The sequence below is a fragment of the Podarcis vaucheri genome (assembly GCF_965113315.1).
Source record: "Podarcis vaucheri genome assembly, chromosome: 7".
NCBI classification, from domain to species: domain Eukaryota; kingdom Metazoa; phylum Chordata; class Lepidosauria; order Squamata; family Lacertidae; genus Podarcis; species Podarcis vaucheri.
The window spans coordinates 63,901,024-63,926,422 of record NC_138765.1 but is presented as its reverse complement, the minus strand read 5'-3'; the positions used below and the strand labels follow the sequence as shown (position 1 = coordinate 63,926,422).

Genomic DNA, 25,399 nt, shown 5'->3' with positions numbered 1-25,399 from the left:
TATTAATGTCAGATATGAAATGAGATTTTTGATTTCACCTGCTTACTAAACCACAAAAGCTGTTTTGAATGAGGCAGGCTTAAAAACACAGAAATCTGAAAATGATCAATTGCTATATCTGATAGCATGCAACTATGTTCATTAGATGTAATTTAGCAGGAGAGAGAATGGCAATACTTTTATAACAAGCCTGGGTCAAAAAATGGCTGTTAATTAAACAAGTCATGAAAAATGGGCATTGTGCATAAAATGTCCACCAGATATCCCACTTTATGATGATAGAAACCTGACCTGACAGAATGCCAAGTGGTGTGATTTATTTTTTTGAACTAAATGTTAAATTAGAAAAGCTTCCCAATAATTTAATATTTTATGGTAAGAGATGAGCTAACATATACATACATATACCAAAGTTCCACACCAGCTCTAATGTGCATCTGGCGTTTCTGCAATCATAAATGGGACAAGTGTGAAGCGCTCTCCCCCACACTGAAGTGGACAGGGAAATCCTCATGAAATAGCTCGAAGCATTGACTGAATGGATGCCTGTAGAAGCAGAACAACAGGCTAAAGGATAGATCTGGATCTAGCCACTGTTACATGTTTTTCACTCTTATCCAAGTTAGAATACTTCAATGTGCTTTGCATGGGGCTGCCTTGAAAGACTGCTCGGAAACTTCAGCTGGTGAATAACCCAATTGCCTGTGCATCGACAGGTGCTGTTCACTATTTTGATCACACAAACACCAATGTGACATCATCATCTTTCCTTGACTGCTGATCCATTGACTGCTTTTCCAGAGGAAGTATGCCACCACCAGAGAGGAGGAGGCAGGTTTGCCAAAAACAAGGACAGAAACCTTGCATACGCTAATTTATATGCATACACATTTAAAAACAATTCCTATAATTTACATAGAAATGCAATACTTCTCACCATGGTGGGAAAGACTGTGACCAGGAGACTTTGTCATTCTGCTGCCCAGGTGCAAAGTACTGATGGTCCACTTTAAGGCCCTGCTCTCTCTTCTTAAGATTTTTTGTTTGTTTGTTTGTTTGTAAACCACATTTGAATCAGACAGTCCTTCAAACAGGGAACTTCTTCGAACAAAGGATAGTCCTCTGACAGCCCTTCAATTAGAGGATTGTCATATATAAAACAGGACACATAGCCATCAGGGAGACACTTGGTAATTATTAATATATTTAGAGATCAGGCCTTTCTGACCATCATTTGGGGGAAGAAGAATGGGCTCCATCTTCCCTGTTGCCCTGGGAACTGCCTTGCACAGGGTGGCCCAGTGAGCTTCATAGCTTCCAAAAATTACCCAAAAGTTAGGAGAAAAGAATTAGAGCAAGAGAGTCAGAACAATGTAACCAAAAAACTTCGTAACCCTCAGCCTATTGCTATATGCATCCCATGGACCAGTGTTATCCAATTAAATTATCAGGAGGGTGGAGTAACCTAAATGTAACCTTTTGGTTTTCACTCCCTCTGACCCATTGGCCTATTGAGAAACATAGTCATAGGCATTATCTCGGTGTTGTTTACTTTAAAAAAAATGCTTTTAAACTGTGAGTTATTTCTAGACCAAATGTATCCAGCTTTGCCTTCTATCCATTGAGTTGCATTAAAGAGCCATCTGCTATCAGAATTTTTTGCATCCATGAAGGTACTTACCGACCACAATAATAATAAAGCAGAATGGTTTAGGTAAAAGAGGCTGAGAATTAGCTCTACATGCTCTGACTTTTAGCTCTTAAAAAGACTTTTTCGTCAATAGCATTTCGTAGGCATGTATTAGAGGGGAGGAATCTTAGCTACACAACTGCTGTTCAAATCAGTGGGAGTCAGGCAACCAAAAACGAATGCAGTGCTTTAAAGGAAAAACAACCGATACTTATTGCTCACATACAGTGGACACTTTTCAGACCTAAATATCTTACCCATTCTTACTGTTGTTTAGTTCCCACAGGAGGATCATTAGTTACTTTTATGGCTTTAATCACTTGCCAAATTTGACATTTCAAAACCAGGTCCCTTTCCTACCTCTGGCATTTTTAAAATGGTGTTGGGGGGGGGGGCAGGGAACGACACTGAAGATGGAAACCAAAAGAGTAAGCAGCCATTTCTCTCTCAACACCAACCTTCCCAATCCTCCAGATATTTTGGACCATCACTCTTGCTATCCTGACCCATTCCAATCAAGGTTTAGTCCTAGCTATGGATGGATGACCTTTATTGAGAGAAGGACAACCCTGTTATTCGCACTGGATCTAGAAGCAGCTTTGGATGACATTGACTATACTATGCTACTCAACTAGCTCTGTGAGATGGGTATGGGGGCACTGCTTTACAGTGGTTCCAGTCCTAGCTCCAGGGGCGGGTTCAGAGGACAGGATTGGGTGATTATTTCTCAGCCACCTGTAATTTGTGCTGCAGAGTGCCATCCTGTCCCAAATGATATTCAACATATATATGAAGCCATTAGGAGTGGTCAGGGGTGAGGCATCATTAGTACACCAATATTATCCAACTCTGTTTTTCTGTGACATCTGAATCAAGAGTAGCTGGACAAACCCTGGACGGGTGCCTGGACTCATTGGTGGTATTAGAGTCTGAATCCTGGTAAGAGAAGATCGGTGGGTGGGTGGTTCCCAAGACCAGATAACTGGTCAACTGCCTACCTTGGAGAGGGTCATACTGCTCTTTGTACATGCCATATAACAGTTTTGTCAACTTCAAACTTGGCTAAAAGAACTCACTTTGCTTTTTTCTAAAATGGCACGCCATTGTATAACATGATGGTAGGGGCTCTTAGGTAAATCTGAGAGTGTATATTGAGAACGCTGTCCAAAAATGTAAAATGTAGAAGCTGTTGATTGTATGCCTTCGGCGGCGGCAGGGGGGGGGCACACATTGGAAAGTCTATCTCAAGACTTTTAAGACAAGGTGAGTCAATAAATAAAAATGAATAAACGAAAATATAGCAGTCCCGGACTCTTCATTTTACTCTGGCGCTTTCCATATTACTTGGCTAGCAAGATCCAGGGAAACTGAGGGAGCAGGGGACATAACCCTATAGCAAGTGTGAAACTGGGGTGTGCTTGGTCCATTGGGAGCCTCTCTAAGTCACCCTGAGCTTTTTCAAAGGAGAGAAGGATATAAGTAAAACAGACAAACTGTGCTATCTAGGTTGCTAGTTAAAACTGGGTAGGATTTAGTCTATGCCTACATGATACTGATCTCCATAATGCCACGCTGTACTTTTCAGGAGAGGCTGTTTTTTAGGCTCCCTCAGGATTCTAAATTTAGGGATATTTTGACTACTAACGCTTGCTTAGTTCATTATTCCCACACCATGCTGAATCTGGAGGGATTTTCATTAGAAGTATTTAATAAAATATGTGGCTTCCCACCCATTATTTACATATTTTCTTATTGGTCCTGCTCTCCTTTCCATTTTCCCCTCTTCGCACTCTAGCTAAAAACAGCATTCCACTTACTTTGGAGGAGTCCACTGAAATCAAAGGTTCTGTTCTAGAAAAAGTGGGCTGTGGATTGTGGCCTCTGTGGTTTTAAATATAAAGCTACTAATAAATCCCCGAAATCCAGCAGCATAAGATACTCATTACAGGAAAACCAAAAATCTGTAGTGATGGTGTTTACATCACCACATTTTTTTATTAAAACAAGCAGTACACACAAACAAAATGGAAGAAGCGTGTTTGTTATTGGTTTTCAAATAAGCTTCCAATATGATGGTTAAAATTTGATCATAAGCTAAGGGGAAAGTTCTTTTTGCCATCTTTTTTTTATTTAGGGAGGGCAAAAGAATTGTTCATATAAGTTTGAAATGTCTCATTGTCTAAAGAAAGGCAATTCATTGTTCACTTTCTGAGACACAAAGGTGCCATTGTCCTCAATCTTATTCTCTCACACCAGAATATCCTACTGTTCATTTTTTTAAAAAACCAACAACATAAATGACAACAAAAAATTCAGCTACTCTATAATCATGGATCTTTATGCTTAGCCAAATTCCTTTTTCAACTATATTAGCTTCTTGATTCCCATTACCATCTGAATAGTCCTGAAACAAAATGGCTTGTTTGCATGACCAGGAATACCCAAGATTGTTTCAAAAGCAGTTGGCTCCAGTTTATTATCCCTGTCTACAAGGAATTACAGTTGCTTCAGCCACAGATGAGCATTTGTCTTGGGACATTTTCAGGTCACTGTTTTCACAGAAGGTAATTGGGGGTACGGATCAGAATACTATGGACCAGTGATAACAGCTCAGGTAGAGGAGATAGATTAAATAATTGCTCATCTCTGAATTTAAATATGTTGAGTTAACGCCCTAGATTTATGAGTTCTTTAAATTTCCTTCTCCTACAAATAGCCTATAGTTCACCTTTAAACACATAATAAAGCTGGTGACCAAAGTGAGCTCAAGGCTTGTTGTGGCAAGAAAAATTAATATGTAAAGTGTCCAACCTCTCGTTCTTTATTCTGATTAATCATCATCAACAACACCACCAGTATTATTTTTTTAAAAAAACCACATCTGCACAGAAATACCAGTTTTACATAAGCACTGGCAGTACATAGTCTATATCCTATAACCCCATGGCATGAAGTGTTCCCACTGTCCATTCTTTTGCAAATCATTTTATGTAAGACTTAATCTTTTATTTGAGGATGTTTATGAGGGATTTGCCAGTGAACGCAATAATTGCATATTTAAATATTTAGGACAAATGACAGGATCTGATTTTATTTTATTAAGTTCTTCATATCCTATGACTATGGGAGAAAAGAGAAAAGAGCTAATTGTTGTGCAGACAAAAGGCAGACTGGTTTCCACCCTTGGTATCTCCAGACATAATATCTGAAGCAAAGGGGCTAAGCATGAGAGCTGAAAGAGTCACAGCCAGTAAGGCTCAATGATACTGGTCTATAGGGACTATTATGAAGCTGCCTAGCGTGCAAATCTCAGAGGGACGCAGTACTGACCTTGGAGGGACACAGTTTTATACAGATTATTTTTCATTGTATCTTATACATTTCTGATAATATTTCGCTTTTATTTTATATTTTGAAAAAAATTATCATTTTTGAAGTAATTCATATATTAGAATTGGGGGTTTTTTATGTAAGAGTGAGACTGGAGTGAGATTGGAGGTTATGTAATATACATAAAAAGTGAAAATGCACTTTATTTTAAATCTTATAGCCGCATCTTAATCTTATGTTGAAAATGTATTCATTTTAGTGGTGAGCTGTGGCTGATAAAAAAAATGACCATCTGGAGTTCAATACTCCAATACAAATACAAAAAAAAAGCAAAGGAGCAAGCGAAGCAAGAAGGGTTCTTCCTGAAATACCTTTCTACACAGAAAGCAACAGAAGAGAATGAATATGACTATACTGTTGTTGAAGCTAGCACTGAAGAAGCTGAATGCGACGCTCCTACTATATATGATATAAAAGCTAAGACAAAAGTTTCACAAAGCCAAGATGTTTCTGAAAAACACACAGATGAAAAAGAGGATGCCAAGAAAAGTGAGATTACTGCAGTCTGCAAACAAGGATGGTACTGTGCCTGACTTGAATTACTCTGCTAGCTGGCCTAACTATTGCAGTGACAAATTGTGACATCTTATAATACAACTGTGTTTCCGTGCGCTGCTCTGGTTCGCCAGATGACCCGCAAGCTGTCTACGGACAAATGCCAGCTCACTCAGCCAGTAAAGCGAGATGAGCGCCGCAACCCCAGAGTCACCCGCCACTGGACTTAACAGTCAGGGGTCGCTTTACATTTATAATACAACATGGACCACAGCAAGTTGTCTCACATGATTTTCCCAAAGACTAAAAAAAACAAAAGACTTTCTCCTGTATATAATTATTATTACTTCTTAAATTTGCATACTACCCTTCATCCAAAGATCACAGGGTAGTTCACAACATAAAAATATAAAAATGAGAACATAAAACACGTAATAAAACAAAATGCATTTAAAAGGCCATAGAATGTAAATCAACTGACCTAGTTACAGAAAAATGGTTTTCACCTGGTGCCTAAAGATATGTAATGAAGGTGCCCAGCAAACCAACACAGAAAAGACCCATTCTCATATTGCCGCCTTCTGGACCTCTTGTGGAAGAGGCAAATGAGGAAGCGCTTCAGATGATGATTGCAGGGTCCAGGTTGGTTCCATAAGTGGAGAGGTGAAGAAATGTGTCATCAATGGTTGATATATTCAAGGTCAAAATCTGTGGGTTGGGGTTTTTTTTGTTTTGTTTTTCTGCTGCAAGTTGTTCAACAACAACTAAAAGCTGCATTAACACTACAAGAAACAGGTTCAAAGGAGTGGAAGAACATTGGAGCAATGCTGAGAGGAATACTGACCATTTAGAAAACTATCAGTTTTGGGGAGAAACTTGAATTGTGCTTATCTAAAAGAAAAACAATTGATGGTATTAACCAGCAGAAAATTAGGCAAGAAGAACAATATTAGTGACAAATCTTGGAATGCTTGATTGCTTTGCTCAGAGTTCTTGGCATGCAAAACTTGGCATTCTGTGTTACAACTCAAAAGTTGTACAATGCTAGCAATGGATTCGTTTTTCAGTTTGTAAGATATCTAGCCCTTTTCGACCATATAATGAATGAACATTTGCGCAGATCAAGAAACAATGGCTCACTTCCTAGGAAAAGCTATCCAAAATGAGCTTATACAGCTTCTAACAGGTGCTACAAAGCAGGATGTTTTAAAAGAGACTAGATGCCTTTATGACAGAAACTCTTCTTGGACTGCTTGAGTAGTTGGGATTACCAATTGAGAATCTGTGTGACCAGGGCTATGATAATTATCTTATTTATTCACTCTTTGTCCTCCCAACCCCTGAAGTCTATTTCTCACGTCCCTCCCAAAACCAACCCACCGGGTCATGTTCTCTTCCTTGCGTCAAATAAGCTTCTTTTTGCTGCCACTTTAAGAATGTAAGAGGGAGCTTGTTTTTAAAGGACAGGTCAAGTACAAATCAAATCTGTACTCCAGCTGCCTGCAGTTTTACTCATCTGAGTAAACTGCTCTTGAAAGCAATACGCCTTGTCATTGCTGTTGGGACAAATTACACTGGCCTTAGATCCTGATGCCTTTGCTTGAACACTTTGTGATTTTCAGCTCGTTCTGGGTGATGGTGCAGGCACAGCAAGTTGCGCAAACCAAGCTCCCCATTTTTACACAGATCAGTTAAAACTAGATGAATTAGATGGCAGCAAGAAAAATGTGTGTAAATAAAATAAATGCTTGGTTACATGGACGATTTCACAACCAGCATGCTACATTTTTTCCTTTTTTAAAAAACATTAGATTACCGCTAAAATGGTTCCACTTCAAGATCAGGAAAGATAAACACTTTTTTGATTAAAAATAAAGCGGTAGAATAATTTGATTATAGTTAGAATCAGATACTACATTCTGGAGGAGAACAATGTCTTTGAAACTATACAACTCACCGGCTGCATAACTGTGATTTGCACATTTAAAATGATAAATTTAAGGCTATCAATAGTAAATCAATTGCAGGTAGAGCAGATAAAACTGGAATAATTCATCATATTGCTATATTGAAAACACAAAGAGGACAGAGAAATAATGGAAGGTTTTGACTTTAATTTCAAATCTGGTTTTAGGTTTTTCAAGGACAATCCTTTCTGCAAAAGTTTAACATATACGTAAAAATAATCCATCAGCACATCTGATCCAAATATACTAATGATTTTTATTGGTCAGATCTTGAAAGCAAGGTTTATTTTAATAGAGTATGCATTAATTAACCCAACATGTACTATCTTTCAGCATATCTGGCCAAGTACTTTCATTTACACATGTTTATTGTGAAATGTTTGCATTCCCAACATTTGAAGCCCACACACAGATTATTTCATTCTTTTAGAGCACTTTGCAAAAGTTAAAAGAAGTTATTGTTTTTGATTAATACGTCTTTTGGAAAAAAAACTGTTCCAAAGACCAGATGCTTAGAAGAAACACATTCTTCATTAAAACATCAGAGCTGCATTCATATGAAAATGAAGACCTTAAGCAGAAGTTAAACAGGGCTGACTTTTGATCACTAGGTATTCCACAGAGCATGAACTTTGTCCACTGTTGCACACAATTCACATAAGATTTTTTTAATTTTTAAAAAACATTTTAACAACTGATTTAATTGTATCATTTTGTATGTATACCCACAGTAGATTCACAGATATGTGGAGTGGTGTGTTACAGATGGGAGTTCTAAAGCTGTGGTTGTCATCTTTTGATTAAGAAAAGGAAATGATTTCACTAAAAAGACATTCTCTCTTGTGTTGTTTTGTTTTAACTTAGTTTGTACTTTCCACCAAACTGGACATATTTATTGAGTCTCATAAGTTACTTCACGGTTACCAACATCACTGTAATCTCAACAAACTATCTTTTTTCTTGCCAATTATCTAAATATCATAACTATAAAATATCTTAAAACATTCTCTGTAGTGTAAACATCTTAGCTACAAACTCTTAAGTGTAAACAGTATGATGCATCAGAATGATGTTAAGCGATGTTATAAAAACTGCTCTTAAAAACTAAACAAAAATGTTAAGCTTCCATCTGGTTTATGATTTTTCCACTGCAGAACTGCTGCTGTGTGCCAGTTTACTGAACCATGGCTTGCTAAAGAGATTGCTGGGGTCACAGAGAGAGAGAAAACAAAGAGGACTTTAATGCTTGAGTATTTTTTTCCCTTTTCTCTTGTGTCACCCTGATACATCTCAGAAGGAATTAAGGGTACCTGTACAACACAGCATATATTACATGTTAATAGTTTCAGGTTGTCTGTTGAAAGGATAAGCCTTTGCACAAAGGTGTGATTTAAGTAATTGTGGTCAACTCCTTTGTGGCAGTATACCTGTGTTGCCATAACCAAACCAAAATTACTTTGTGCTGTATGTACAGGGTTAAAAATAGACAGTAAACTGAAGATGGGGTGGGGAGGGGAGGGTAGTAACAACTCCCAGGCTCACTTTGAAAGCCCTTATTTGAGTCGAAGGGAATATTAATATAGAAATCCTGAGGAGTTTTCCACTGATCCCAAAGACTAAGGGAATCCACATAGCGTATTAAACTTTTCTACAGGGAGTTGTTAGAAGCAAATGTGATGCTTAAATAGTTTCAGGCAGAGAAATTGATTATCTAATGGCCCGATCCTAAGGCTTGCTGTGCTAGGGAATAAATCCATAGGTTGGAAGGGGCTGGCTGCTGTGCCTGTGCAGAATCACAGACCATGACACTGTTTCAGCGACATTACTCAGCATGGCAGGCTACTATGCCGGTGCAAACATTTAGGACTGGTTTGCCAAGCAAGTATGTTGCAACTGTAGGGCTATAAGGAGCTCTGATTTCAAACCTGGGACTCTAGAAGCTGGACCCAGACACCTGACTTTCTGCACCGCTGCCATCTGTCAGAAGAGAGCATTGCTGAGCAGTTCCTCTGTTGCCCTACTGCAGGTGGTCAAAAAGCTACAACACCATCAGGAGTCAGGTGATGCAAAGGACCAATGGGGTTCCTCATGGCCCTTTAAAGCCTGTTGGTTTGCCTCTGGGTCTCCTGGCAGTGCAGACATGAGGATACCTGAGCCGTACTTCTCAGTTCCAAAGTAGTCACATTAACTTAGGGCCTCTTCACTAACTTTGAAGAAGGTCAAAGTGGATTATGGAAAAGAAGCATTCTCCCTACCCCATAAGATAATGGCCATGTCTGGACATAAACAATGGCTTACCATGCAGGAGTGAGCATCCATAGCATCCATTTCAATTCTCCCCACTCTTCCTGGATCCTGATGGCTCATGCCGAGAGGAAAACAAACATGATCCCCAGCTTAACATGACATCTGAACTGGGTTTGTGGTTTGCTTTGCTCCCAACAAACCACAAACTATAGCCAAGGTTTGTTCTTGATTCACTGACACTGGTTTTATGGGGCAAAATACACTATGGTCTCTGGCATGAACCTATCACTAAGCCAGGAACCATGGTTAGGTTTAGCATGAGCTGAAAGGTGCTGCGAGGAGCAAGGAGGTGGGAGCAGGTACCATTTCATTTGTGCATGGAAAGACATTGTTTATACTTCCCTATGGGATATGAACACATTCTATGTAATCTCTAAAACCCTTTTCATATGTTACACTGGATTTGGAAAGAGGGACACAGAATTGTGTGCAGAAGTCTGCTCCCCCTCCATGTATTCAATAGACTGACTGATTAAAATATACAGGTACATCACTGTAAACATATAGAGCTCATCAATCTAGCAAGTATATCCATGTGCTTGCTTATGCCTTCAAAACTGTACCATGATGACTTTTCATTAAAACCAGGACTTCCACTGTCTCCAATGTAAGCAATCAGGTATCAGACACACTCATTCTCTCCCACACCCACCCTACATCTTACTTAATGTGTGCCATTTCATTTCCAGATGCTCCTCACTGCAACTTACTTGGAAGTGGGGACTAGTTTGTTTCAATATCAAGCTCATAATAATGGAGTGGTTTTCACAGGGTTTCCTCCAGATTTCATGTACCACAAAATGTGCATCCATTGTGTACCAAAAGAAGAGTTTACGTGGTAGAATCTTCTTATGTCATAAGACCTGTCTGGCCACAAAATTATTTTTTTGTCTTCCAAGAGGAAGAGGAAGGATACCACTTTCATGGATCACATTTTTTTCCTGTATGCAGCCTTTTAAAAGGCAGCATCTGCATAAGAAAGCTTGTTTGTTCTCTTTTAACCAAGCAGAGGAATCATTGTACTTATGGAAATATTTATTTCTATTTACACTTTTCCAAACTCAGAATTAATGCGGGCCCCCATCGACCTAATAGGCTAAGAACACATCAGACTACACCAGTGAAACACAGTGCAATATTGTCTTACCTGGGACATATAGAAAGTTGTGTTCTTAGTAGTCTGTACACATGATCAGGAGGAAAGATGTGATCTATGAAAATCCTGGTTCAGACAAGAATTTTAAGCAGGTTGCTTAATCACTCTGCCTCAGTTTTCCCATCTGTGAAAACAGGAAAATAATGAAGTAGAATAAGCCATATAAACAGAGGCGGCACCTGTTGCTCACTTAAGAACTTGATAACAGTTCCACTGTGATGGTAACTGTTTTCTGATCATATGACTTTCCATACTTTCAAATGAAACTAGGGCTTTTTATGACAATGAACACTGAGCACAACAAAAGAAACATTTGCCTCGGATCTTTGTTTTGGTCCATCACCATCAGGTCTGTACAACATAAGGCCACCCTACAACTATCTGCAGTCCCAAACATCTACTAGTTGTAGCTTTCCCCCACCATTTTGTGAAAACATCTGCAACCTGCACAAGCCAGTCAAAACAGCTGAATAGGAAGCATTAGGACCCCCTCCACAAAATACATTTAAAGCAGTATTGTGCCACTTTAAACAGGCACTGCTTCCCTCAAAGAATCCTGGGAAATGTAGTGGGTTAAGGTTGCTGACAGCTGTTAGAGAACTCTAGGAATTGTACCTCTGTGAGAGAAGAAGGGAACTTTCCTAACAACTCACAACAGCCTTAACAGATTATGGCTCCTGGGATTATTTGGGATTACTGTTTAAAGTGGCATGATACTGCTTTAAATAAGTATAGTGTAGATGGGGCCTGGGTTAGAAATAGTATCCACTACTAATATACTGGGATGCCGTCCTAGAATTATTTAAAAGGCAAAAATGGCCCTGCTTTACATTTGCAATTGATTAAATATTATTCACACCCACACCCGTCACTGCTAATGCGGAAAATGCAGAATCAAACACACCATGAGAAGTTTTGCCACATTACCTCTACTAATGTCAGTGTACATTATTTCAATGTTGCCCCCCGAAATATTGTTTGTGGCCAATCCAGAACCTATTTCATGAACTGCCAAAGTACCTTTTACTAATTTGTGTAGTGCACGAGGTTTCCTTTTTCATAATAGATTTTAAGGTCACATTCTTGAAGATTTGCTGAGAGCAAATTTCAAACTGTGTGTTGCATTGCAATCTGCAGTTCACAATCTTAGTTAATTATATGAGCCATCCAGTCAAGGAACAAAACAACAGAAGCAGCAACACTTGACAGAACGGATCAAAATGTGTGTGTTTGTGTGTGTGTGTGTGAATATGAATATACAATTGAGAATTTGTGCTGTGTTGGTTACTTCTAAGAGCTATGTGCTATTGTTTGTACTCCTAATTGGATGACTAACTGACCGACACAGCATAAAATTTGAATTGTATACTCACGTTGTCATTCAACTTGCTCTTTGCACAATCATTGGTTAGCGACGCAACACATCCAATCGGAACACAGCTCCACGCCATTCACACAGCCAATCATAACACAATGAATTGTAACATTTCAACAAAATCAAGAAGTATTCACTGGAGAAAATCTGCAAACGACTGTGGAATGACATCCCTGTGATCTGCTTGGAGATATGTCACCAAATGAAGAAAAGCAACATTTACAAGTATTTCAGCACTACTCTAAATAGCTGATTCCTCTGCATCATAATATGGAGAATGAAGCTTCTGCGCCTTAATTAATAGTGCAAAAGAAGACTAGGACCTAGAAAAGGCCAGGGTTCAAATCCCTACTTGGCCATGGGTGACCTTGGAAACTGGCCACTGTCTCTCAAACTAAACTACCCCACAGGGTCATTGTGGGGATTAAGCGAGGAGGGGGAAACCATATAAACCACCAGTAGGATATAAATACAAGAAATCAATCAATAACGAAGTGGCTTGTTTGTGTACTAAGAAGGATGTGAGCTGAGGCTCATTGTGCTGGGATTGTGATTCTGTGGCTTCTTCTCTTTTCTTTTTTTAAAAATATCTCTCACACAAAGCTTTGTTGGCCTCTTTCAAGACGCCTCTGGTGTGAAGCTTGACTATAACACTCCTCTGCATTAGTGCTGCCAAAGTCCTAGTTCTGGGGATGTTCTCCCACTCTGCGTAGGCTTCTAAATGTCATGGAAAGTGGCTTTAAGCAAGACAGAATGTATATGCCCACGAGGAAAGTGTACAGGTGTGTTACAGCAGTGTGTGCTATGCATGGAAATCATAATCCCATACCACTAGGTAGTCAAATTTTCCTTTAATTCTCCTTTTTAAATAGCCGTGTCTCCACAAGCCATGCTTTAAAAATGCCATTTGCACAGCAATTTATGGTGTAAGCCTAACCATGTCCTCTTTGAGGGAAGTTCTATTGAATTCACTGTGGCTAATTCCCAGCAAAGTGGGGTCCCAATTGCAACCTAAATGTTTGAGGATCTGAGCCCTTTCTACCGTGCAAAGTTATCCCATTTGATCTGGGCATTTAGTTTTCAGACTAGAACACATGCCTATCGTTTTTATTTCTTGCTCTGAGCTTGGGGCAAGCAAGGGAGCAGCTTTCAGTTACTTATGTCTCACCATTTTTAAGCTTTTATTATGGGTAAGGGCCTCAAGACCTGGAAGTGGCCTGGGCCTCTATGAATATTTGAAAGGTCCTGGCTGCAGACTACCTGCATGAAACTCATTCACAGACCGCAGTTTGGGAATCCCTGAGCAAGTTCATAATGGTTTAGCTATTTAAGGACACACTTGGTTGGAATCAAAAACAAGCTCTTGTATTAGCCCTTGATAGCCACTGCACCCTAAACCGACCAGAGTGGAGAATTCCTCCTCCAAGTCATCAAAACTCAGAGACATGCAATAGGAGACAAACCCCAAGGATAGCAAACTTTGAAGAACCTAATCCAATAACCAAAATCTATCGTGTCACATATGTCCAAAGTCATTGGGTTGAGAACAAAATGTAGTTATTACAAATGAAAAAGCCTAGGAAAACTGTAAGCTCAAAGTGATGAACAAAAAAACCCCCACTTTTTGAAATGACACCAGCTAAACGGCCGCAGGACAGAGACAAACAAAGTTCTGCAAGCTGTATACCCAGAAAACAAAGGCTTCCTATTTCGGTTGCAAATAATTAGGCATAAATCTGGCTGGGTACTCCTCTTTCTTTAATCACTAATAAAGTTTGAGCGAAGCTATTTTTTGCAGTGTTCCTTTCTGTATCACTATTGTCAGCTTCAAATCTCAAACGCAATTGGAGTTATAATTACATTTTAAAAAATAGCATTAAAATGACATTAAGGGCTGTAATTGGAACTTCTTGTCCTTATGCACAGAACTTCTAAGATTAGCACTGGGGATCCCACATATTTCACTTGGTAGATGCCATATTAGATAGCCAGATAACATATTGTATCTGGCTATCTAATATGTTAGAATATTTGTTTCAAGAATAGGCAACTACCTCCATTCTCTTAACTCCCCTGCTTCACCCCTTGGTTTCCTACATTAAAAAGAAGAGTATGCCTCTAGAATAACACTGGCTTTAGCATGAGCAATGCTAACGTTACATCAATATAAAGTAATAACACAAAGGCTGCACTGGGTGGAATGCAGACTATGAGAAGAGACTACTAAAAAAATTTTGGATGATGGGACCATAGGCTTTACAATCCTCCTCAAGCAGACAGCTCCAAAAACTATTTTTAAAGGTCATAAATTAGGTAGTCTCTTAAATGTAATTCAATCATCTACTTTTAAAGTAGCTAGATTCTATTAGTTGTCCCTTGCATTTTACAAAAACAGAGCTCCATTAACATTATTCACTTACGGTTTCCATCTATGAGTAGATATTCTGTTCAACCAGCTTTAAATAGATTCTTTTCACCCCCTCTCTTCTTCTGAAATTGCTATTAAGCATATTTTTACTGCAAGGGCAAAGTAGGCATAGGATTATGCCTGACTCCATGCAAAGGATAGATTTTCAGCAAGCAGAACCGCATTCCTATGAAGTAAAAATACTCGATATAAGCCGATTGTTTCTATCCTTGCTCAGTAAGGACTCTCCTCTGATCTTCAGAATTACACGCAGGTAGCCTAGTAAGGATGAACAGGGCTGTTCTGTTACTGCACAATGCAACCCGTTTTCTCTCCTTTGAGAGTTTAGATTTAAAGAATTTAAAGTACAGTATTGCTTGGGGGGTTCTCGGGGGGGGGGTGTGCACATTGGCTTTGAAAAGTTATCCCATAGTCACTGGCTTCATAAAACCCCTACAAGCTGTAACCCCAGACTGCAATAAAATGTTGCTTCACCAATAGCAATCCTCAACTGGGAACTGACATCCCTAGTAGACTGAAGATAAAAATTAAAAATTAAACACTTGTCTCTGCACAGTCAAAATTCAATTGTTTCAATTTTGTTATCCCAAGGTTGGTACTCTGTGATAACAACCTCTGTCTAGATAAACAAAGAATTCCAACCATACATCATCTTCTTGTTTGTCTTAAGTCAATGGGTCAAACAATGTTGTGTGAAAGCAATTAGCACACACATGTTTTGTTATGTAACAGATACAGATGGGAGAGAAATTCAATCCAATTCACTTTTAAAGGCAAACCTACCTAATCTGCACTTTCTAACCATTCAAGAACCAGAAGACAGCCACCCTTCAAAATGTGCACTTCTTTGAATTTTGCAAGGGAATTCGTCAGTCAAGCAGCATGTACCAAGATGCATATACAAGGCTAAAGTGTGCACAAAAATGCATTTAATGATTAAAAACAATATGCAGAAATGCATTATATTATGGCAAACTGCTCTGCAAAAATGGGTCTATTTGGCAAAATTACATACAAAAATGTGTATATTGGGAGAAATTTACATTGGAATGCAGATAAATTTCCATGAGAACCTTTAAAAAAGAGAAAAGAAAAATGATGTGGAAATGTGGAGAACAGAACTTAAAAGTGGGGGGAAATGAGAAACTGAGAGAATCCAATAAAGGATTGTCACAGATAAGCCTGAGCTGCATGAACAATACAAGGGGTCAAAACAGAGAATTCAACCCTCTCTCTTCTGCCATGGTCCCAACAGAATTTCCCACCCCCAGCTGCTGTTTATATCAAGAAATAAGCCTCCTTTTGTTTAAACAGCATTGGCTGCTTTTTAATGAAACATGTACACATTCCCTGCATCCACACAATCCTCAGTCAAGGAATAGCCAAGGTAGCCCCTCACCCCCCTTAACATATAGGCTGCAATCAGAATATTCTGGATTAGACACCAGTCTTACTGAAGAAATTGACATGGAACAGTCCAGCCAAAGGAGTTGGCAGCAATCCAATTTGAGCTTCCAAAAGACCAACTTCCACATTATACGCTTGTACTGAGTTGGCATGTGGTCTGGCTTCTTGGAATTGTGGGGACTGGGCAAAATGGAAGCACAATTGTAACTGGCCCAGAAAGACACAAATTGTGAGCACTTGGGGTTCCAGTACCTGATGATATGATGGCATATTTTACCACTTATTAATTTGTACCTTAATTAAATTATTATTATTTTATGTACATGAAACACAATCATGTTCAGCTGCTCTTAAAAAATAAATAAAAAGCCTGTCTTCTCGTGGGTGGGTTGGAAAGCACTGAGTCCCCCCCCCCTTTTGGTTCCCATTGTTTTAATTCTATATATTGCACACATGTGTTCTCACAGCGCGGCACACTTAGTTATCGGAAACATCTGGGGTGCCCATGCTGTGGAGGAGGTCAGCTCTGCTTCTACTCTAACTGCCTGTCTTTATTAATTTATTAAGCTCGGATTTGCTGGTGGTACAGTCTTGGAACACTGTTGGAGGGCATAGGTTAGATTCAGTAGCAATTCTCCCCAAGCGCAAGCATAAATAGGACTGTTTGAATTATAGGGAAAGCCTCTCATTTCTTGAGGAACCGCAACACAAGGAATTTTAACTGACACAGAAATACGAGCACAAGGTTTTTGAATGGCATGAGTCCGAGTGATTTGTAAAGCGATGTGAAGTGTCTGTGTGGAGACCCCACAAGTCTGATACTTAGAAATAAAAATGTGATCAGATATGATGGAACAAGCTCTGACATGGACTTATATTACTCAAACACTCTTGCACCTTTCTGTTTGAATAGAATGCTAATAGTTTATTTCGACATTGCCTTCAACAGCAGAGTACTTCAGTACTGTAAAGTTTGCACAGTCCTTTCATAAAGTTAAGTAGATGGAGTCAGTTCAGTAGATCAAGGTACTATAGTTCCTCTTCCCTTTGCATCATTGTTGTGAAGTACAGTGGTACCTCGAGTTAAGTACTTAATTTGTTCCAGAGGTCTGTTCTTAACCTGAAGCACCACTTTAGCTAATGGGGCCTCCCGCTCCCGCTGCGCCGCTGGAGCACGATTTCTGTTCTTATCCTGAATCAAAGTTCTTAACCTGAAGCACTATTTCTGGGTTAGCAGAGTCTGTAACCTGAAGCGTATGTAACCCGAGGTACCACTGTACTAACTATCCCCTTGCATTGAGTAAGATGTTTCAGCAGTGCTCTTTAGCTTTAGGCCCCCAGATGCTATTGAACTACAACTCCCATCATCTCTAGGGGATGATGGGAATTTGAGTTTACTCCACTGAATATGTGAATTACTATTTAGCTTCAGCTCTTTGCAAGAGGGTTACCAGTTTCTGTGCGTTAAACACTATCTATAGTACACAATGCATTAAATCACTTAAGGGGAGTGCCCTACTTCAAGAGAAAAAAATGGGAATGTTAAGTACTGTCAATAGAACAGAACCACTGCAAATGTTGAATGCTTTGAACATGGTCTTTAAAACAAAACGAAACAAAACCTAGTTTTCAGCTTAATCCTGTTGCTTTTAAAAGGTTTGAGTTTCAAGAGCCTGCCCTGGCTACAAAGACAAAGGCAGTAATGTAAAAAGTTACGCAAAGTCCCCTCTTTTGGAAACAATTTGTCTGTACATAAAAAAGAGAGAGAGATGGAATTAAGCCGTAAATACTCTAGGTATAAACACAAACAGCTTTATTGCAGGTTTTTCCAGAACTCCCAAAGACTCCCAAGACTGATTCAGGGAATAATTATGGTATGGAAACGTCATGCAATTTTTGTCACTGATCTTTTCCATGCAAAGTCAGTTTCCATGTGTATTCAATTCAAGGTTCAAAATTGAAGACTTATGTGGGGGGAGGGAAAAAAATCATAAGTGAAAAATGGAAAACATTGCCATGGGGCACAACCCAATTCCCATATGAAATGCTGATCAACTAATCATAACAGCACTAAGCAAAAAGTTATTATACAATTAGTTGCTGGTAGCCTACAAAGGGGGCAATCTATTCACTCATCAATTGAGCTGGCCCACAGGCTTCTTCATGGTCCAGAGAAGATCACTGATGAATGTTATGGCCCAAATGACATATTAAACACAAATGTAGTCCAACAGTCCCTTCAGAATATATATTTGAAAGCTTCAAATGGGCACAGTTCCCCCTAAGGACACAACTTCTATGACCCCACCCTCAGATATCAGCTTTCTGAGGACCCTATCCACCAAGACCATCACTATCAGATGCAGTGTAGCGAACGTGAGATTTAAAGTTATATCAAATGACATGAACACCTCAACAGACACACACACACCATTTTTAATGTGATGCCATAAAGCCTGAGTTTACATCTACTAAGGGTTTAGGATCTGACCCTCTGAGCCCTCATGTCTCCTGATTTGATTTAAAACAAACTAAAAACACTGTGGATTGCCCGTTGTGTGTTTATTGTATGCAACATCACAACTGAAATGTACTCTGCTGGTTTTGTTTCTGTTGAACTTGTTTCTGTTGTTGTAAAAGAACTATCAGACCACTATTCCACATGCTGCTCTTGTTGTTTTTATTATTAATCATTGATGCTATTAATAATGATTCAATTTACATCCACCCTTCCTCCCGGAGACCTGGTTTGCACCATGAAGTTTACAATCTGAGGTTTTGTTGTTGTTGTTGTTGTTGCTTTAAATCAACTTTGTAGTTCCAAGAGCCAAGATCCACCAAAACCTTAAACGTCAGAAGCATTACTTTGCTCTTGCTTTGCAAAAGTAAAATTTAACTTAACCATTTTGAGTGCTTAATTTAATCTACAAAGCCATTTTTCTTTTCTGCTCCAGCACAGAATACGTTGTGGGAAGGATGATTTGCCCTATTAATCTAAAGTTGATTTTTCTCTCCAGGATTATGGAGAATATGGACCGCTTTCCTTCTCTGTGAGACAAATTTGACTTTCCTTCCAAATTCTCTCCTGTATTAACAACATTCGTATGGAACACCATAGATGCAAGAAAGGTTGAAATAGACTTCTTAGTGCCATGTTTTAAAACACCCACAGCCGACATCCTCCCCACCTTGGGAACAGGTTGGAATGAAAATACATCTGTGACCCAAACTGTGTGCAAATTTTCTCCAATGTTTTATTTTGTTAGCGAGTACAATTGTGAGGGATGACATTTGAGGTGGGAAACTAGGAAGAATATATTTTTAGGAACATAGGAATTTGCCATATAGAGAATCAGACACTTGGTCCCATCTATGTGGCTCAGTACTGACCACACTGGCTGGCAGCAGCTCCCTGGTGTTTCAGACAGGAAGGAATCCCAGCCCTACTTAGAGATGCCAGGGATTGAAATGGGACCTTCTGCATTCAGAGCTCTACCATTGTCCACTGGCCCTTCAACTCTGATGGATTTTCTACTAAAAAAAAGAACAAAATAGCCCCCAAACTCTCTTTTCCCCATCTGCAGGAGAGAAAAGCTGTTGGGGGAATGTTCTTAGTGGAAAAGCTACTAAAATCCTCCTTCCCATCTCCTCATTCCACTCTAGAGCCTTTCATGGCTGCATTTTGCAATAAAACACAATGTCGGAGACAAACTACATGCAACTGAGTGTCATGTATAATTTGTGGTTTGGTGAGGAATGCAGAGCACCCAAAGAGCAACACTACGGTGTTGATACAGGCTGCAAGGGAGGAGTATAAGTGGGACATGGGAATTTGGCTTGCCCTTAACAACCTTGGACAACTTTCCCGTGAGCTTGAAAGGGTTGCAATTCCAGGCAATTGTCTAAAAACGATACAAGTTTGGAGTGCCGATATCCCCGCCCCCCCGACTATTTTACATCCTATGCTGAAATCTAAACTCATTACTATTATTTATTAAATTTATTACAGTAGTTCCTTTTTTGCCATGGCAACTCAAAATGACTTACACTATTTTAAGCAAAAAAACATATACATACATACATTAAAATAAGCATTTACAAAACAATAATCTGCCATTCTATGCTCAATTAAATATTTTTGGTCACTGTGGGATTTTCTTTTGAACAAGAATCTGCTGCAAATCTAAGACATGTTTCTTACCAGTTGAATTTTAAAGGAAATATGGGCTATAAACAGGAGCACTACAATGTAGAGTAGGTGGGGGGTCACACTTGAACCTATCACTGTGTACAAAACCAAAAGTTTCAATGGTGTGATTGAGCAGGACAAATATGAAACTATGGAAAACACATTGGCAAAAAAGCAGAGTGGCATGGCATGTGTTTTCACACCCAAATACACATATGGTGTGCTTTGGAGCTTGCATCACAAGGAGGCGTGTGAACCCTCAGATGCAAAACATGTGTGTTGGACCAATTAATCGTTCTCACCATTAAAAAAACACATTTTTTCAAGCCTGGGTTAAAAAATACATTTGGGGGTTGCACTGAAAGGTTTTCTATTCTTCAAGAAGGAAATGCCCTACAAACAATCAAATATTAACCAAATTTCTCTAATTAGATGGAAAATGCCCTCATCAACGAAAGAAGCCAATTTAATTCAGTAGCTCAAAACTAATGCTGTATGATGCAGCCAGCTTATAACTTCTGGAGCATATTAGCTTCATCAACACCCCAGATGTTGCACGGGAAAGATAGTTCTCATTCTCAAGCATGTGGCAAGTGGTAAATTTAGAAAACTCCCAATTAATTCAGGAGGCTTCCACTGCAGATCAAGTTTCTGGGCTTTCTTTGCACAATACACAAGTGATGTGTGGGGAACCAGAACAAATACAAAGACTGGGGCCCATCCAGACTGGTGTTTCATTTACAGTTGCATTCTTCAGGCATAGTACATTGGTGATTAATTTATTCTGATTTAGTCTGTTCCTCGATGGTGCCCCCAATCCTCCACACTATTGGTGTTCAGAGAGGTTACAGAGGAACAAAAGTGGGGTCAAAAATAAACTAGAACATTTGTGATTAAAAAAATAATAAGAATTGGGATTTCAGTAGGAAGTTACTGGATGTGCACTGATTAGAAATGAAACAGTGTGACTACCCCAAATGTTAAAGGGCACAAACAGCAATGGAAGTGGGATTGCGTGTAACCACCCCAAGAGCAACATAAGAACAATCTTCAACCATGATACCATAGTTGAATCAGCACAAATTAACAATAGAAGGGATATCTGGAGGAGCCCTAGATATACAAACAAGTATTAAGGGGATTCAAGTGGGCCCATGAAACAAAACGCGTGAATTGTGTGAAGTGCTTCTGATCAGGATAGCATTCCACACTAGGAAGGATGCTACCTTATACTGATTACAGATGGGTAGCCGTGTTGGTCTGCCATAGTCAAAATAAAAAAATTCCTTCCTGTAGCACCTTAAAGACCAACTAAGTTAGTTCTTGGTATAAGCTTTCGTGTGCATGCACACTTCTTCAGATATCTGAGTCAATATCCAGTTTGATATTGTCTACAGTGACTGGCATCAACTCTCCAAGGTTCAGGCAGGGATCCTCTCCCAGCGCTACCTGAAGAAGCCATTGGAGATTGAACCTGGGACCTTTTGCATGCAAAGCAGATTCCAGCACACCCTTAATGGATGGCTGGGTTGGGTGGTTGGGATATGAACTGTTGATTTGTCCATTGACTTCAGTGGGTGGTTCTCACTTCTGTTCCTGGGGACATCTAAAAATAGCATAAACCAGGAGATGTCCTAGCAAGACTATGAGATAGTACCAGCTACTCTATTTGGATCTCTTCCTGCATCCTTCTTTTCCAGCTACACTGTTCCATCCCCCCTCCTTAAGCCAGTTTCTGGCTTTTCCTTTCAACTATCAGTCCGCATTCCACTCCCAAGTCTGTTGGTGACTCGCCTCTTGTGCATGACTCTTACAAGTTTGGCTACAAAAGCAAAATGGCACTCAATGAAGGGTCTCAGAATATAGGCTTGATGTTACTCCAGTAATTCTTTTTTTTTTTTTAATGATATTTATTGAGAATTTAAAATTACAGAGGAAAAAAGAAAAAGAAAAGAAAGAAAAAAGAAATTAAACAATACAAGTCAATAAAAAGAAAGAAGAGAACAAAACACACAATACATCAAAACCAAAAACAAAAGCAAACAAAAAATTAAAAACAAATCCAATATTCCCAAATCTTTATCTTTCGTTATCTTGTTTCATCGACCTCCTCCCACCTCCCTTTTTTGTATTCTAGTTATTAATTATCTCAGCAAATCCTTTCCATCTTTCACTATGTTCTGTCATTAAATTGTCTTAATTTATTTTAACCTTATCTTACCATAAAAAGCCCTAAAACTTAAAACTTATTTGTACATAACTCCTTATAGCATTTCTGCTAAAGCCAAATAGTTTCATTCCAACATTTTTTCTAACACTCATTAATTTTACAATATTTCTCTAAGTGAATTTTTAAACTTTCTTCCAATCTTCATCCACCGTCTCTTCTTCATGGTCTCGGGTTCTGTCAGTCCTTTCTATCCATTCCATTTAGTCCATCAACCTGGTGATCTTCTATCCGAGGCTCTTAACTCTTTTCCATGTCCCTTCTGCAGATCTTCTTCATATTTATACCTGCACTTTACTTTGTCTTCTGCTGATCTTGTTCTTAATTTCCTTCCTTTATCGCTGAGGAGTAGATCTCGGGGAGACTCCAACCTAACAATGTCTTTATCCCTTCTCGACAGGTCAGCCCCTTCTCCATAGTCAGCACTAAAATCCAAAAGGTATTTCAAGGCATGTTTCAAAGTCCCTCCAAAGTTAAAGGCCCCGACAACTCCAGACTCCCCCTGATGCAGAACCAGATCCCAGAAGCCAGAACAGCCCTGCATAGGAGGATCTATCCAATTTCCCATCTCCAATCCAAACGAGACTCCATCTCTCCAAATCTGACTTTCTCCAGGTTCGGTCATCAAAAACAACAGCTTATGTTCCTGCAAGGCAGCGGCTTTCTCCACTTGTATTACTTGAGGTTCAACAGCAACCTCCTCCTTTGTCTTCTGCACAACTTGCCCTGTCAAAGCAGATTCCTGGGTCGGTTCCTGAGTGGTTTCTATATAAGTATTCACTGTTTGTCCAAAAATTATTAACTGCAGCAGTCATCAAATCCATCTTCTCATGTAGCTGTTCCAATAAAGTGCTTGTCTTGCAAAAAGCAATCACTAAGGCTTCTTCTGGGCACATTCTTGTTCAAGGTCAATGTCTGGTTCTCACGATCTTTAATCTCTACAGCTGGAGAATTGCCCAGATCAACTCCAACAACAGTTTCAAAAGCTCCCTCTAGGGGAAACAATTTCTATTTGTATCCGTCCTTTTAAAAGCAGATCCAGCAACAAAATTACTTTCATTTTTCAAATATTTTGTTCCTTTTAAATGCAAAAGGAAACATTGGAATCAATATGTTTCTCTTTTTAAACTATCTATCAACAAACGTTTTATTCACAGTCAATGAACTTTCCCAAAACGTCTGTCTTCCTAGCAACCCGTTCCCAGGTTCAAGGCGGTGGAAATTTATCTTTCTTTACTCTCTCTCCTGCAGGCTTGAACAATCTAAGATTTCTCCCCTCTTCTCCTGCTTCCAAGGGGGGTTTAGTAGTTTTAGCCGATGGAGATTTAGTCCTTTACAAAAGACTTTCCAGACTTTAGCTTGCAATGTCTTTGCTTCAAACTATTTACAAAAGCGGAAGGCGGACTTCCTGTTTAGAACCTTCCCGCTTCGGTGCCAAATTAAGATGTTTCATAGTCCAATTTTTCGTTCTACTCACGGGTAGTTGTTTAAAGTCCAATTGTCCACAGGAAAAAGTCATCGCTCTCCGGCAACAGCAATGCGGCTTCACTCCGTGAAAAGAGCTGTTGATTCGAAGCACCGCGCCGCTCACCCGACGTCACTCCAGATCCCCGAAACCGGGTTTCCCCGCGAGTAGGGTAGGCGCAAAAGGTGCCTGCCGAATCCCACGTCCACAGGCTTCTCCCGCCTGTGGTTTTTGATGGGTCTCCGCCTCGCTGTGGCGGTCCAGACCCTAATTTCCACGAAGCGGATTCCTCCCGATCAGAGGAAATCCGCCATTGCCGGAGGCGCTAACCCAGAAGTCCCTACTCCAGTAATTCTTTGTGACACTCATTCTCAGTGGATTGCCTGCATGCTACACAAGGTGTACCAGTCCTCAAGTTACTTCCCACTGTCATTTCCTCACAACATTCTCTGTTGCAAGAGTGCCCTACTCTTGCCTAGCCTGTTTATTCATGTCCCCTGCAGCCTGAAATTATGACCTGAAAATAATAGTAGAGATTCTGCTTACTGGCAAAAAGCTCCACTCAGAACATGAAGGACACTTGAATCTTAGATAAAGCATTTACACTTGAATCTGCTGCACTTGTTCAGGAATTGGAAACCTCTGGTCCATGGTCAATCTTGGCCCATTAGGGGGTTCAATTTGGCCTGGACAGCTAGGCAGAGCTGCCCACCTCCATCATCATGATGTCAGATGATTGACAGGTGGGTGACCCCACTCACCCATTCATAGGGTGGATGAAATGTTTTCCCCGAGTTTGAGGAAAAGACCTTTCCACCCTCCTCTCTCTGTGCATGCCCTGCATCATCTCCAAATCTACTCCAGAGAGTTGGGGGACCTCCCACAACATAACTGAATATTCCTCATAGTACCTTGAACATTCTTTTTTTTCTACTTATATTCCTTTTGCACAGTTGGGGGGCAGGGGACAGCCACTAGAAACCTGGAGGTAGTCATATGGTTGCTGTCATACTTATATACTTGCAGTAACAAATTTTGCACTATTCATATACAGTGCACAAGCACAGGGTAAAAAGGAAATATATTGTTGAGACTGAAACACGAGCTGCTAATCCTGCCTTGGAAAGTAAGGGTTTATGGCTGGCTTGCTCAAGAATCTAAGTAACAGCAGAGATGAGTAGCACACATATGTCAAGACACAAATGAGGAAAGATTGCCAGGGCAGACACATAAAGTCAGCTGCCATAGACATGAAAGAAAAGGAACTTTTTAACATTTAATGTTGAATCCTCCACTCGTAACA

General features: G+C 39.6%; 1 protein-coding gene across 4 annotated transcripts in view; it reads right to left on the bottom strand.

Annotated features, from left to right (window-relative positions):
- The window catches only part of ZNF536 (zinc finger protein 536), a 567,281-nt gene that overhangs the window by 316,623 nt on the left and 225,259 nt on the right, over positions 1-25,399 (bottom strand). Inside the window, exon 1 of one of the 4 annotated variants that reach the window (XM_082232847.1) lies at positions 10,997-11,127. The exons of the other annotated variants lie outside the window; for them this stretch is intronic. The gene's annotated coding sequence lies outside the window, so the exon portion shown is untranslated. Of the gene's footprint in view, positions 1-10,996; positions 11,128-25,399 lie in introns of those variants that run through there. 4 annotated transcript variants of the gene reach the window in all.